The 14,787-nt window shown below is 45.9% G+C and overlaps 2 long non-coding RNA genes across 2 annotated transcripts in view; one reads left to right on the top strand and one right to left on the bottom strand.

Annotated features, from left to right (window-relative positions):
• The first annotated feature begins 333 nt into the window (after positions 1-333).
• The window catches only part of LOC134473880 (uncharacterized), a 40,203-nt gene continuing 25,749 nt past the window's right edge, over positions 334-14,787 (top strand). Inside the window, exon 1 of the long non-coding RNA XR_010044360.1 lies at positions 334-474. This is a non-coding gene — a long non-coding RNA (uncharacterized LOC134473880). The remainder of the gene's footprint in view (positions 475-14,787) is intronic.
• On the bottom strand, positions 3,993-13,497 carry LOC134474015 (uncharacterized). Its single transcript, XR_010044554.1, has 4 exons — positions 13,356-13,497; positions 5,620-5,772; positions 5,360-5,534; positions 3,993-4,325 (listed from the first exon to the last, which is right to left on the bottom strand). It is a non-coding gene; the product is annotated as an uncharacterized LOC134474015 (long non-coding RNA).

The following is a 14,787-nucleotide window of genomic DNA, read 5'->3' as shown; positions in this document are numbered from 1 at the left end:
CGTGGAATATCTGAGCCCAAAGGAGGACCCTTGTATTTCTTCATTGCCTGTCACCACCCCATCTGTCTCCTCCCTCCATCCCTCTCTGCCGGGGCGCCTCTGCCAAAGGCTGGTTATTTATATCCCCGAGCAGCTGCTGACAGACAGCTGGGAGCTGGGAGGTGTCTGACAGAGATGAGCAAGGCAGAGATGACAGGGTGGTGGGCGGTGCTGTCATTCCTAGCAGGACTGCTGGGCAGAGCCTCTTCCCCTTCACCCAGGGAGACAAGGCTTAGACAGGCTGATGGGGACATCTGGGGAGGGGCGCCTCGAAGGGAAGGGGGCAAGGGCTATGCTCCTTGGGAGTGGGAGGAAGCTGGAGTTGGAGGCAAGGACTTTGCCCTACTGTCCTTTCCCAGAAGGCAGGGCGCTGCTCTTGTATAGTATCTGGGCAGTTTCCTAGACCTCTGCACCTCACAGGCTGTGTGACCTTGGGTAAGTCCCATACTCTGGATCTTGGATTCCTCTGAGCAGTGAGATGGGTGGATGTGACCTTCTCCAGGTTCTCTGCCAGCTATGTTAGCAAGGGAGTTCCAAATACAAACTGGAGCTTTGAACCTTGGCTTTGTCACTTGCTTGCTGTGTGACCTTGGACAATTTACTGAATCTCTTTGTATCTCTAACTCCATCTCGTAAAGTGGTGGTTCTTAATAGGATCTACAATAAAGGGTTTTTGTGGGAATAAATGAGTTAATCAATACATGTGATGGGACTGGAGCCGCGCTTGGCACGCACAGTAGTCGTCTAGGCTAAACAGAACATAGGTCTGTGGTTCTCTGGCTATGTTCTCTTGCCCTAAGTAATTGGCTGATTGTATTATAAAGTATTAAGGAAAAAGAGTAAGACTTTTAAGTAAACACTGCAGGGAGAGTGTACAGATTCCCACATTTATCTGTTCTATAGATTTTATAGGATATATGTCTTGCATCATCAAATAGGTGGCTTCCAAACTGGGAAATATCTAGGCTAAGCCTATATTTGTTCTGAGCCTAAATCCCATTCCTCTGACTTTTTGCGTTCACCTATTCTCTCTGGGGACTCTTGTTTGCTCAAAATAGCAAAAGGTCAAAAAGTTGTTCTCTTTTTGCAGCTATCTCAGTTCCTCCCGTCTCCACTTCTCCCTGGCTCCTGCCTCCTTCTACCCTTTTGCTGTCCTATTTTAAAAACTAATACCTGGTCTTGGGGAGTGCAGAATCCCAAGCATATAATTAAGCTCTAGGCTCACTGTGCCAGAAGCACCAGCTGGGCTGTCAGGAGCTGGGGAGGGATGACCTTGGTACAGGGGTCCATTGCCCACCACCTCTGCTCTCCGCTGGCAGATGCCACAGCTCCTCAACCGTGGTATCTAGAAGCCATTCACTACTGTGGATGGGCCCATTCTCTCTTTCACTCCTCTTGGTCCTTCTGTTTGAAAAAGGAGTATCTGCGTAACAGAGAGAGAGGGAAGCAAAGAAGCTGACAGGTTACCATGGAAACCAGCTGAACACATACTCTTAGCTTCTGCTAATACTTGACTTGCAGAAATACTTCTATAACCACAACTTAAATGAACACACACACACACACAGCCACCCCCTCTAAAGAAGAACAAAATGTTGACTGATTTTTCTCTAATCATAACAATTAGTTTCTAATGCAAGAGTCTACTTGAGAGGCGAGGATGAGATGAATCTGTTCTCTTAAAGTGCATGTGTGTGTGTGCATGTGCGTGCAAGTGTGTGCCTGTTTATTTAATTTGTACTTGCAGAAGCCTCTTGCAGTTCACTGTTCCTGGAAACCAAGGACATTGGGTCCAGCATCCCTACACTGCCCAGAAGCCCTGTCACATCCCTGAAGTCCCTTAATGCACTGCTGAGTCATGGCAACCACAGGCCGAGGTTAAAATGTCTGATTTGAAAGCGGCCCCTGTCACAGGCCAGTCCCACAGCACTGTAGAGGAAGCAAATGTCAGAGATAGTTAGTCATCCATTAAGCATTTCATCACCCAATATGTGCTTAATACGAAGAATTAAAAATGATATAAAACATAATAAAAAATCTGGTCCTTATCATCAAGGAATTCATAATCCAAGCAGTAGGAGGCATGACACAAATAACCTGTTACTAATAATAAGGCATCCACATTTGGAAATAGATTTTATATGTACATAAATATTACATTCAAATGATCTCTATGAGCTGGATGAGGTGGGCACGCCTGTAATCCCAGTAACCTGGAAGCAGAGGCAGGAGGATGACCTCAAATTTGAGGCCAGCCTGCACTGCATAGTGCATTCAGGGACAGCCTGAACTACATAGCAAGACCCTCTCTCAAAAACAAAAACAAACCCCCAAACAATAGTCTATGACATCATGCTTTTCAGGAGCGCAGAAGGTGAAAATCTGGGCTCAGAGAGAGGAAGAGCTGATCTAAGATCAGGCCTCCTAACTTTCTAGACCTAATGCTTCTAGGCCACACTCCCTCATCACAAGCCTACTGACCTTGTTCCCTCCCTAGGGTGGCCTACTGGTTCAGCTTAAACACCTCTCCTCTGGAAGGGGCTCATATAAGGACACTGGGGAGGAAGGCACTGCCTGTGTTTAATCTCCACAGCCTCTTCTGATAGGCCCTCACTTAACTTTGATCAAGTAGCCCCCTGTTATTGCTTATGTTCCCCAAAGGTTCCTGTTTTTGGAGCTGGATCCCCTGTGCAGCAGTGCTGAGCTGTGGTAAGAGGTGGAGCCTACTGGGTGGTCTTTAGGTCATTGGAGGAGCTACACCAGAGAGACTAAGGTAGCTCTCCTGGGACTTCTGACCCTTGTCGGAATGGGTTCTTATAAGGTGATCCTGACTTCCGAGCCACTCCTGGCTTCCTGTCTAGAGGTGGAATGTCTTCCCCCACACTTGTTCTTGTGATGGTTAATTTTGGTTGTCAAGTTGATGGGTTGAGAGATGCTTAGGAAATTAGTAAAGCACATTTCTGGGTGTGTCTGCATGGGCCACAGGGCTGAGATCTTCCCTCCACCGAATCTTTCTGCCATCATTGTGCTGCCTTGGAGGCAGCCAACCACGAACTGAATCCTTTGAAACTGTGAGCCAAAATCCCAGCAACAGAAAGGTGACAGAATATACACTCCCACTGTTGTGGTGTCATTTGTCATGAGGTCCTTAGTAGAGCCAACTCAAGGCCAGCACCATGCCCTTGAGTGTCCCGAACTTTGAGCTACACAAGCATCTTTACTTTATAAAGATAGCTTACTTTGGTTATTCTGTTATATACTGAAAAACAGACTATCAACAGGGGACTCACTAGGCCCCAGGGAGTTTACAGCAAGGTCACACAGATGGTTTGGAATAGAGCCTGGCACTACCCAGGCAGGGTAGTGGGTTGTTCACACTGTCCCATCCCAATCCATAGACCTGAAGCCCTGGCTGGCCAGGTGATGGGAGGGTGCGTGTGTGTGTGTGTGTGTGTGTCTGTGTGCATGCACCAGTGAGTCCTTTGCTCCTGCCACCCACAAGTGATCTTCAGTTCTGTGCATTCTCAATTCTGCACATCCCTTTTCCACTTCAAGGCTGGATTTTCATCTCCTCTGCCTACATTTGGAAAGTGTCCCTAATCACTGGAGAATCTAATTACCACTCCTTCTAAGCGAGTGTTCAGTCTCTGTTATGCAAATGTGGCTATAATTGTGTCAGGCAGGTTTTGTTGTCATTTATCTTTTCCTCCTGCCTCCCCCCATCGCTTTCAAACAGGAGTTGTTGCAGCCCCCTCCTTTATTGTGAAGGCTCCCCAGGTCTCTGGCTGGCTCCCCTACCCACAGAAATCGCCTTGATTACCCACTCTGTATCCGGGACTCACAACGGGCCTGCCTTGGGGCAAACAGAAGGAAAAATAAACAGCGTTTACTGGAATTTATTTTATTTCTTTGGAGATGCAAATCAGAAGGTTCCAGATGAGCTCTGCGAACCTCTGTGTGGGGCGGGAGGGTTGGCTCGGAAGTGGGGCAGATCTGCAGCGCGGCAGAGTAGCTCGGCAGGCAGGGCTGTGGTGCCAAGTCCGCGAGGCGTGGGAGAAGCCGGGGTGGGGAAGCAGCCCCAAACCCCAAGATGTAGCTTTTATTATTTGGTCTTGCTAGAAGTCCCTGGGCCTCTGGTCGAAGAGGCTGTTAGGAAACACTGGTCGGTTTCATCTCATAGCCTTCCCGGTGACGCTGTGCTGTCAGAGTCCCTGAGAGGGGTCCAGTTCATGGTGCCAAGGGAAACCAGGTCTGGCCTCCGGAGCTGGCATCTCCTGTGATCCTCACTGGGCAGGGCAGAAGGCACGAAGATTCTGGTTAAAGTATAAACTCATGTGTGTTCATTCAATTGCTAAAAAAATAAAATAAAAATAAAAGCCTACTGAGTTCTAGGCAGAGTTCTAGATATAGGGACTGTATGGCAAAGCAATTAGGCATTAGCTCCCAGTCTTGAGTTAGGGAGGAGGGGTGGACAATTTACAGATGGAGAAATGGATCATAGCAGGTGGTGATGAGGGTTAAGAAGAAAAACCAGGATTCAGAGGTCAGAGGGCAGTGGAGGGTGCAGTTCCATCAAGGTGTTTGGGGTGCACTGTAGGTAAACCGCTGAGCAGAGCTGCCGGTGCAGGCCTGATTCTGCCATGTGGCGAATGAAGGCTTCCATCACAGATCTTCTGCCTGCCCCGACCAAGCCGGAGGTGTTAAGAAGCCATGGACCTGCTCTCTGGGGGAAGAGCTTCTGGGGCACAGTGTTCCTGGTGTCCAGGATCCACTAGGAGCCGTGCAGGTGGGAGAGGGAGGAAAGGATGGGGTAGGAGGAGAGATCAGAGCTCCACAGGCGTGGGGGTCATCTCTGAGTCTTGGAGGTCTTTGGAAGGTTTGGAACAGAGCAGTGACAGAGTACTTTGTAAGGACAGTTCTCACTGCTGTGTGACAGACTGTGTGGAGAAAGCCTGAACGCATGCAGAACCCAGTTCTGGAGGTTTGCATTGCACCCATCAGAGGGCCCAGGGCAGGCAGGAGCAGTGGAGGTGAAGATGGTAAGAAGCCCTGGGGGCCAACACAACTGACTGCCGGGTTGTGTGGAGGACGGCGTCCTGGCTCTAGACCGAGCCACTGGTGCTGCCTTTGCTAAGACGGGAAAGAGCAAAGAGCAGGGGCAGGTGGGGGAGGGAATGGAAGTTCTGCAGAGAGATGTTAGATCTGTGATGCCCTCAGATAGCCAGGCAGCGAAGCAGAGGAGGCACTGGCAATTGGAGTCTGAAGTTCAGGGGAAGAGGTCTGGGCTGGAGGTATAGATTTGCATATAGATGGTACTTACAGTAATGAGAATGGATGAGATCACCTGCAGACTGAGCACTGCTGCCCGAAAGAGAGGCTGCGCTTGCTGCCAAGAGCTTCTCTCTGCCGTGTAAGACAGCGATCTGTCTGGGAAAGTTCGGCCTGGATTTCAAGCATCCTGACCCCCATCCTAATGCTGAGGGAACTCTTCAATTCTGGAGAGGCAAAGGGAAGCAACTAGGTATGGGAAAGAGACAGAGCTAAAGTGTGTGACCCAAGAGCTCACCTCCCCCTCCTGACCTGTGCTGTCCTTTTCAAACGGGATGATAGAGGCGTGGTCTCTGAGGGTCCCTTTACTCTCCTCTGAGCTCCACTCCAGGAAGTCTACTGCACTCCAGAAATGTCACCGACCTCAGGGAGGATATCTTATTCTCCCGGCCTGGCTGTCATTATCTGCAGTACACAGTTGATCCTTGTTATTCATGGATTCAGGACTGGATTTGAAAATTCTTTCATTAGATAAAATTTCTTTGTGACTACCTCCCAAATCAGTACTCATGACACCTCAGCAGGTATTCCTAGATATGTCTGGAACATCAAAAGATTGCTACAATATGGTATGGTGGTCTGTCATCCCTGCACTCCGGAAGGCTGAGTTAGGAGGATCACAAAGTCAAGCCCAATCTGGCTAGTTTAGCAATTTAGTAAGACCCTGTTTCCAAATTTAAAAAAAAAAACGGTCTGGGAATTTGGCTCAGTATGAAGGCCTTAGGTTCAGTTCCCAGTACTTATCCCCCAACCACACACACACACACACACACACACACACACACACAAGATATGTGATGCCTCAGTGTGTTCATTCCTGTCTGAGTTCAGGGAAGGCACTGTGGCAGGATTCAGCTCTCCTGTGGGAACCGGTACCCTTTCTGCAGTGCATTTAGTGCCATGTTTTTTGTTTGTTTTGCTGATTTCATTCGTAAAAGGCTCCCCAAACATGGTGCTAAAATATTGTCTACAGCCTCTAAGCGTAAGAAGGCCATAATGTGCATTGCGGAAGGAATACATGGCTTAGGTGAGCTTCGGTCAGGCGTGAGTTACAGGGGTTCAGTGGTAATGAGTCAGCATTGTTCAGGAAATAAGGTGTGTTTAAGGAAAAACACACATAAAACAAGTGAGGTATTGATTAGCTATTGAAAATACTGTGCCAAGGGCTCACAGGAGCCTCACGGCCTGTGTTCCCTCTGAGCAATGTTTTATTTGGCACAGCATTCGCTTCATCTATATTGTGGTACATTAGGCCGCATGTCTATCGAAGTGACCGTGTTTACATGTCACTCAAGCCCTGCTATGCTCCCAGGTGAAGCTGCTTTAGAATTAGCCCATACCCTTGCAGGAAACAAATTTCCTGACCAAAGTACAGTACTTGTGTGCAGCCCTTCTGCTTTAAAACTGTTTTCCAGTAATTCAGGTTATTTTCTTTCCCATTTATACTATTATTTGTGCTCTGATTTGTTTTCTTTTCTTTTCTTTTTTTGAGAAAGGATTTCACAATGCAGCTCAGGCTGGCCTTGAACTCACTTTGTAGTCCAGGCTGGCCTTGAACTCACAGCAATTCCCCTGCCTCAGCCTCCTGAGTGTTGGGATTACAGGTGTGTGCCACCACACACAGCTAGCTATGATTTATTTATAACACAGTTTGATTTATTTATCACTTTGTAAGTTGGAAAGTTCTTCCAACTTTCTGGTCAGTTTTTAAACATTTGTACAGTGAAATTGGCTTTCTGTGTTATAGCGTGCAATAGATTTTGTCAAGGATTGGGATTATAAACCCACACTGCCATCATGATCCAGAAGGAACAACTCCAACTCCTTTCCTCTAAACCCCTGCCCGATCCCTACCCCTACCTATCCCAGCCACTACATACTCCTTTTTGTTCTTATAATTATGCCTTTTCAGAATGTTCTAGAATTTGCCAGAATGTCATATAAATGTCATATAAATCATGCAATATATAAGCTTTTGCATTGACTTCTTTTATTTAGCAAAATACATTTCAAATTCATCAATTCTGTTTTGTCAACCGGTCCTTCCTTTTTAAAAATTTCTTGGTAGTATTTCATTCTATAGAAGTACCATGATTTGTTTATTTGCAAATTAAAGAACATTTAGGTTGTTTCCAGTTTTGCACATTTATGATTAAAGCCACTGTGCCCATTCCCATTCAGGTTTCATTTTTCTTCAGCAAGGAGGGTAAGATTGTAGAATCATGTGAGTAGTATGTTTAGCTTTGTGAGAAATTGCCAGACTCTTTTCCAAAATGGCTACTGCACCATTTGCTTTGCCCTGGCTTCAGGGAAGTCTACAACCTCGTCAGCACTTGGCACTGTCACGGTCTCAGGTACACTCATGTATCTGATTGTCTAATAGATTTGTAGTAATATCTCATTGTGGTTTCCATTTTATATTTCACTGGTGATTAACGCTTTGCTGTATCTTTTCTTTTGCATTTTTGGCCACTCCTGTATCTTTTTTGGAAAAGTGACTGTTCTAATCTTTCAGCTGGTTTTTTTTTCCCAGTGGGATTTGCTATCTTACTGTTGAGTTTTGAGTTGTTTTGGGTTTTTGTGGGAATCAATCCAGGGCCTTCATACTGAGCTGCAACCCCAGGGTCTTACTGAGTCAAGGTCTTACTATGTCATGAAGTTGCCCAGGCTGGATTCTGATTTATGATGCTCCTGTCTCTGCCTCTCAGGGTGCTGAGATTATAGGCATGTGCCACTACATCCAGTTTGAGTGTATTTATATATTCTAGATACAAGCACTTTGTAAAAAAATGTGATTCTCAAATATTTACTCCCTACCTATGGCTTGTATTTGTATTTTATTAACAATGTCATTTGCAAAAGTTTTAAATTTTGATAATACTGCATTTACCTTTTACTTCTTTCATGGATTATGCATTTGGCATTTTATCTAAAACCTCTTTGCATAACCAAAGTCACGGAGATATCCACCTATATGTTCCTCCTAGAAATTTTATAGTCTTACATTTTATAGAGGGTTTATATGATCCATTCAAAGATAATTTTGAGTTAATCTTTGAACAAATGGTGCAGTTTAAGTTGAGATTCACTTTTTGCATATGTTTGTCCAACTGTTCCAGCACCATGTTGAAAAGACTAAACTTTGAGTGAAAAAGACAGTTGAAAATGGGTTGAAATTATGGGAACTGAAGAGAGCATATAGATAGATGGTAGGGGGACCAGAGACACGGCCCATCAAATCAGAGAGGCCAGGAGACGTAAGTCACCCAGAAAACTGTAGAGATCTGAGGAGGCCTTAGAGTTGCCATAAGTCATTCAAATATCGAGAGGACTTTTGAGCCAAGCTTGGGCAGATCCCTTCTGGGTCTGGGTAAGCCCGGCTGATGCCCCCACCATGAGGGCCACCACCCCCAGAGGCTCTAGTTTCCTGGGACAGCAGAAGGAATGCTTGCAGCAGCCTGGGCCCAAAGCCAGGTGTGGAGGAAAGAGGTTGCTTTGTTTGCTTTCACAGTGAACTTGGTTGCAGTAACAGCACCAAGGTGTCCTTGTGCTTTGATGGTTCTCTCCCTGGGCTTCTAATGGAGATTGACAGAACCTAGCGTCCCAGGTAATTCTATTGTCAGTTTCAGCAGCTCCTGTGCCTCATTAGACAAAAGCAGAGACAAATGAGCACAGAAGGGATGGTAGCCCCAGAGCAGAGGGGCCTGTAGAGTAAACAGCTTGCAGGAGATGACAGGGTGGTGGGGAAGTTATCTGGGCTCTCCATGCAGTCCCTTGAGGCCCCTGGTGGGACACTAGGATATCTGCATCGCAGCTCTGCAGAATGCAGCTGGTATGAACCACTTAGTTTCAGCTGTGAGCCTCTTTCTTTAAGCCATAGAATGAGGCAAGGCTATGACAGTCTTTCACATTGTCCAGTCCTGTGACAGGAGTCCCTCCTTGGTAGGGCCAAGAATGGAGGTGTGTTGGCTGGCTTGGGGTTGAGTAGCTGGTGATACCACGGAAGGGTCTGCTATGGCTTGATAAGGTTTGTCCCCTAAAGGATCCTGAACTAGAGGGGTGGCCTTCAATGTCTTGGTATATAAAATAGCTGGGATTCCTTAAGAGCTGGGGCCTTATGGGAGGTGTGTGGATGAAGATCACCCTAGCGAGGGATTAAGGCTGGACCTGAGAATGAGGTAGGTCTTGCTGCTATGGATTCATTTCCCGGAAAGCAGGTTCTTCAGAAAGAGGCCATCCCCTCCCTGGTCTCTTACTTCCTCTCTTGCCATGTGTTGCTTCAAAAGCCCCCTCCCTTGTACATACTTCTACCATAAAGGCCCTCACCTGAAGCCAACCAGGTGGGGCCACTAAATCCTGAAATTTCAGACTCCAAAACTGTAAGCTAGTAAATCTCCTTATAAAAAAATTCAACCTCAGGTATTTTGTATTAGCAACAGAAAAAGGACTAAGATAGTGGTCAAAGTCTTATATAAACCTCAAACATAAACCTTTAGAGTTTCATTCAGCATAAATAAAGTGCAACAGATCATGGATGAGAAGATCCTAAGCCTATAGGAAACAGGAGTCCGTCACTGTCCTATACTAGTATCTTGTCTCCAGTCCTGGCCAGAACACGCCAGCTTCACATAGGTACACAAAGCACACACCTTATTTAGCTCCTCAGCTCACTATCCAGATTACCTCAGTACTTCATAAAGAAAAGGAGTTTATTTCTCATCGCTTTGGAGTTTGGGGATACTCAGGTCAAAGCCCCAGCAGGTTCAGTATCTGTGAGGGCTGTTCTCTGTTTAAACCCTGGCCCCTAAGTCTTGCTTTGTCCTCATAAGGCAAAAAAGGGCAAGACCACTGCCTTTTTATAAGGAACTATTCCATCCTTAAAAACTTTATCTCAAGTACTGTCACATTTGGGACTATGTCCATACATGTGAATTTGGGAAGACACCAACATACAGGCCATAACAAACCCCAGAATTCATATACACAAGTGCATGTTCTAAATATATCTATTCATACATCCTTTTAAACATTAGGCAAGACATATATACCAGTTGCACCTACAGGCAGTCCACACAGGTTCCTGCAGAATGAATTTGTCTATGAAGTTTCTGTCTGAGGCTTATGGCATCAGCCTCTCTGCTTTCTATTTACATCTTGGATGCATACAGCTCACACACACATTCACACCCACCCACCATTCCCACAACACTCAGCACGCACTCCAACACCCAAACCACAAACACGCTCACAGATCCACACGCTAGACACATTTGCTCCAACATCCCTGCCTCTTCCATTGCCACTGGGCAGATGTGGTCACTTGGGTCCTTCCCAGGCTCCCCAAGTGCACATCTTCATATTCATGCTGTCTTGGGCAGGGTCCCAGCAGCCACCTGGGGCCCCAAAGGCCAGCAGAACTGAATGTCTTTTTTTGCCTCTCTCTCTCTCTCTCTTGTCATTGACATGCAGTACCTGTCCTATCTTTCATTTGTTGCACTGTGTATATGAGTGCCAGTGTCTGCCTGGCATGGAGCCCAGAGCAGCAGCCCAGAAGCAATTGTCCTGTGGGATTGAGCCTCCACGAGCCTGGCATGGGTGCTTGCCAAGTCTGGGAGAGATGTCAAGGAAGGAGGCTTCCATAAGTAGCTCAACCCTGCCCTAGGACTGCAGACAACCACAGAATGAGTCAGCATACAACATCCCCCAATGGTTGCCTTTCTTTGCCTCAAAATTCTGCACATTTTGGGTGTTGTGCACCTTCCCTGAATTAGAAGAGTGAGGGCTGAACACATACCAGCTTAGAGGACCCAGAGTCAGAGGCCAGGCTCTTGCATCACCTGCCAGCTCTTGGTTGTACACTGTGGCCATGGTGTGAATGCAGTTTGTCCCCCAAGGGCTCGTGTAGCTCACACATCCTTTTAAACAGCCCCTGGTGTGGTGATGTTGGGAAGTGGAGGACTTTTAACAGCTGGAGACTTAATGGAGGTCCTTAGGCACTGCCTCAGAGATTAAACTAATTCTCTCAGAACCCTGAGCTCTGAGGAAGGTGAAAACCATCTCAAACCTCCTCCCATAAGTGCTCTGCCATTGAGCTGACACCCACCATAGGGCTCTCACCACAGCCAAGCCAATTCCTGTGCCAAGCCCTTGAATCTCCAGAACTTGTGAGTTTAATAAACCTCTTCTCTTTATTAAATCAGCCTGCCCCAGGTATTTTGTTATGTTAAAGCAGAGCAGACTAATACAATCACTATAGCCTCATCAGCTAAAATGCGCCTGGAACAATAAATCTAAACTGAATAAATATGAATGCGTGTTAGCCTGTGAAACAGACCTCACTGCTTTGTCTCTCAGGGCAATCTATAAAATCTATAAATTTGTAAAATCTATAAAAAATCTCAGGGCAAACTATAAGGAAAAATGCTAACATGAGGAATTCTTGCTGTTATTGTGACCAAAACCAAGTAGGTAAGTAATTCCCTTTCCCGGTTCACATGCTTTGGCCCTCACCACCTCTGTCCTTTGCACTGTCTTTTCCTAAGGAAATGAGATGCCTTACCATTATTTAAGTACCTATTATGGTCCAGGGGCTGTACTTTGTACCTAATAGACGTTTTTTCAATCTTTACAGTAATCTTTAATAATCTCGTTATCTGCAGTTGATAGGGAATTTGAGGTTCTGAGAGGCTGAGCGGTTGTCTATGGTCAGAGAGCTAGTAAATAGCAGACAGGATTTGAACGTGAGTCTTCTCAAGGCCATGCCTTCCCCCCTGCACTAAGCTAACATGCATCATTACCAGTCAAGGAATGAAAACTCTGCCCATCTCTGCATTGTCTAAGCCTAAGCCCCTGCGCTGTCTGTGTCCATTTCTCAATTTTAAACTGTAAGCCAGACTGCAAATGGCAGAAACTATGTTTATTGAATTCATTTCATAGTGTTCAGCATACTTCCAGGAATATATATAATAGATTACTTTCTAAAAGAAGTAACGGTTCCATAAATTTCAAATTGTATCTGGAGCTGGAGAGACCAAGCTTCAGTTCTGTTCTTAGAAGAAAAAAAAACTTTCCAAGAGATCTAGTCTGAATAGAAAGCAGTTTTTCTTCTCAGCAGACTTCTGTGAATAGATGTGTGGGGTTTTCTCCATGAACCCCATCACTACACCAAATAATTCTCCAGCAGACACCACTGGGTGTCTTACAGTTTACTGTCTACTTGGACATAGTGTCAGGTCCAACATATTGAGGGTTCAGTCCCACCAAGACTGTCCCCCAGTTCTGATGACAGGCTCAGGCCCAGATTATAACCTGCTTTTGACCCACTGTCTAAAGCTGGGGGCTCCCACTATACCTCCTTGGGATTGACAATTTGTTATAAAAGTGCATAGAATTCAGAGTAAATACTTTACTTACACTTACTAGTGTATTGCAAAGGGTATTATATTAAGAGTATCGTGCTTCACCTACCGAGCTAGCCAGGAAGATGTTATAAGATACGGATAGAGAGATACATAGGATGAAGTATGTGAAAAGGGGTACAGAGCTTCCATGCCCTCTCTGGGAACCCTACCTCCACATGTTCCACTATTCAGAAGCTCTCTAAACCCAGTTTTTTTGGGGTTTTATGGAGGCTTCATTACACAAGCAAGATTGATTATATAGTCAGTCACTGGTGATCAACTCAACCTTCAGTTCAACTCTTCTTCTCAGAGACTGGGGAATGTGGCTGAAGGTCCCAACCTTCTAATCATGACCTTTTAATCATGGGTCATTATGGTGACCAGTCTCTACCCTGAAACTATCTAGGGGCTCTCAGCCACTAGTCATCTTGCTTGTGTACAAAAATCAATCTCATCACACTCTGGTGAAACCAATGATTTTAGGGGCAGTGTGCCAAGAACTGAGGGCAGAGACCAGATACGCGCACATATTTTTTTTATGTCACAATATCACACCTGTGTTGGAACCCAACGCCATTAATTACTTACTAGCAATGTCACTTGGCTTTCAACATTTCCGGTCTCTGGCCTCAGTTTCCTCATCTGTGAAAGGAGGTCTCTCACCTGCAGAGTGGGCCTCCTCCTTCCTTGTATTCATTTTCTGTGATGCTCTGCTCCTGGAGTACAAAAAATCATGGTTCAATGTTATCTCAGTGAAGAGTGAAGATGCCCTTTGGCGGCTTGTCTACAAGATGGCCATCTGGAGCTTCCCAAAACTGTCATTGGTCACTCCACCCATATGCCAAACCCGCCATGTGCTGAACATTTCCTCTGTACTTAATGAGGCTGTGTTAGACAACAAAAGTCCAGGGAGATGACTAAAGGGCTGCGAGGACATGGGTAGTCAGCGTCTCATGGGCAGACAAAGCCTCCCGAGCCTGTTAGCAGAAGGGTAAGAGGCAGGATCTCCCTGATAGAAGGACAGCAGCCATGCAGGCCCTCCTCTGCTGTCTGTTTCCTTCATCAGCAGGAGTTTGGTGAGGGAGCATCAGTGTCCTGGAAAGAGCTGGTCTGGGAAAAGGGGTCAGGATACTAGAGCTGGCTCTGAGTCATTGTTTGACTCTAAGTGAGCCATTCACCTCCTCATGACTTGGTGGTGTCCCCAGATTTATGCACTCAGGCTCTCTTAGCCCTCAGTATCTGGCAGATATAACCAAAAATGTGGGTCACAGGGATGTCTGTAGACACAAGGCTCTGGGGCTTGCCAGGAAATTTACTGGAACCTTAATTTCCAAATACTCCATTCTGGTTCAAAAGCTTTTGGGGACAAAAGTGGCTCTGATATTCCTCCTTTTCTGTATCCCATGGTAACTGTCCTCTGTCCTCTGTCATTCCTCACTTATTTGCCTGTTCTTTTGGTTTAGATCTTAAATGTCCCCTACAAGTCTCATGTATTCAGAGGTGGATGTGGAAAGGTGATTAGATTGGAGGGTGCTGATGATTTTCCAAGAGTTTTACATGGCACAGAGTGGAAGGGATGATCTAAGATTATCTCAAGTGCTCTATGTCGTGCCTCCTGTGTTCTTCTCTCTGTTACAGTGCTCCTTAAGGAAAACAAAGAGTTATGACAGACAGTCCTCTCATCCAAGCACAAAGATACCCTTTACAGCTACTGTCACCAACAAAGACACTCTAAATACATGAGACTTTTGGAGGACATTTTAGTCCTAAATGGTACAGCACACAATTAAGTGGAGAATGAGGGGCCATAGGGAAGTCTTTATGGGTTAATCCACTGATGAGTTCATAGCTGAATATGCTGTTGGAAGGTGAGAACTGATCTAAAGAGGTGGGTCACTGCGGGGTAACCTGGAAGGCTGTATTCTTGCTCATGGCTCCTTCCGTCTCTCTCTGTTTTCTGGCTGCCATGAGGTGAGCAGCTATCTTTTGCTATGTCCTTCCATCAGTCAGCCATGGACTG

The sequence above is a fragment of the Cavia porcellus genome, unplaced genomic scaffold, assembly GCF_034190915.1.
Source record: "Cavia porcellus strain 051 isolate PalLab524CR breed Dunkin Hartley unplaced genomic scaffold, mCavPor4.1 scaffold_29, whole genome shotgun sequence".
Classification (NCBI taxonomy): domain Eukaryota; kingdom Metazoa; phylum Chordata; class Mammalia; order Rodentia; family Caviidae; genus Cavia; species Cavia porcellus.
The sequence above is the reverse complement of the archived record's forward strand: the minus strand, read 5'-3'. Positions and strand labels throughout refer to the sequence as shown.